Raw genomic sequence first — 1244 nt, 5'->3', positions numbered from 1 at the left:
AAACATCAGTTTCAGGATTTCCAATCCATGCGTGCCTTGTAACTTCCTGCTAAAAGCCTGTAACTTTTTCTTCCCCAAATGTTTCAGGGTGTGGTTGTGTGTGTGTTTGTCTTGCTTTGGTTGCCTTATAGCACCAGAGTGTCCCTATAGATAACAATTATGCAGTAAAACTGGGGAACTTTCACAGAACAACTAATAAAGTATAAATCCGCTAGACCAGTATAAATCCATCACTAATGCACTATGATTGTATCAGTGAGGTGTTGCAGAAGACACCAGCAAACAAAACCCCACCAGTATGGAAGGGCCCTCAGGGTCTAAATTTGTTCCCCACTGTCTCGTGATCCAACGTAGGAGGTCCAAGTTGAGTCAGGGTTTCTACCTAGTGCATATAGGCAATGTGCCACATCAGCTTTCTGAAACCTGTTATCATCCAGATGTTTGGAGCAGATTTATGCCACAAGGTGCCATAGGAAGGCACTGGACATAGTAAAAGATCCATCGCATCCTGGTCACTGTCTCTTCGAGCTCCTGCCGTCGGGACGGAGATACAGGACGATGAAGACAAGAACGAGCCGTCTTAAGAACAGCTTCTTCTCCAGAGCGATCTCGGCCCTGAATGGGAAGCCTGGACTTTGAAAGTCATCTAATCTTCCTTGCTGTATTATACTGTATTGTTTTAATTAGTGTTTTTATAGTTGTTTTGATTTTGTGTGGAGTGCCCTACCTGGGTGGATGGAGCAGCCAAGTAATTTCGTTGTCCCCGAGAGGGGGCAATGACAATAAAGATATTATTATTATTATTATTATTATTATTATTATTATTATTATTATTTGGATGACAACTCCCAGTAGTCCTGTAATTCCCAGCAGCCTCAGCCAGCAGGGGAAGGACTGTGCTAAATCTTCCAAGTTTCTTGGTCATCATGGCACAAGGGATGGATGTTGCTGGGTGCCAACTCCCATCAGCCCTACCCAACATGACCAATGGTCAAGGATGATGGGAGTTGGTGCCCAGCAACATCTGGGAAGTGACAGGTTCCCTATCCCTACAACAGAGGAAGATGCATTTACAATAGAATAATGTACCTTTTATGAAGCGAATCCCGAACCCAGTTATGTCTTTCGTTTATCTAGCCCACCTTTATCCCATCCACGGACTTATCAAGCATTGCCCTGATTATCATTAGCTTGATTCCTGTGGTTTCTGCACTTAGAATGGCTCTTTTGAGAAGGATTTCAGA

General features: G+C 43.6%; 1 long non-coding RNA gene across 1 annotated transcript; it reads left to right on the top strand.

The window, feature by feature from the left end:
* The first annotated feature begins 450 nt into the window (after positions 1 to 450).
* On the top strand, positions 451 to 803 carry LOC309535924. Its single transcript, XR_014221441.1, has 2 exons — positions 451 to 700; positions 742 to 803. It is a non-coding gene; the product is annotated as an uncharacterized lncRNA (long non-coding RNA).
* The last annotated feature ends 441 nt before the right edge of the window (positions 804 to 1244 follow it).

Source organism: Podarcis vaucheri (genome assembly GCF_965113315.1).
Source record: "Podarcis vaucheri genome assembly, chromosome: 7".
In the NCBI taxonomy this organism is placed as follows: Eukaryota; Metazoa; Chordata; class Lepidosauria; order Squamata; family Lacertidae; genus Podarcis; species Podarcis vaucheri.
Note: the sequence above shows the minus strand (reverse complement) of the source record. Positions and strands in the feature narration are given on the sequence as shown.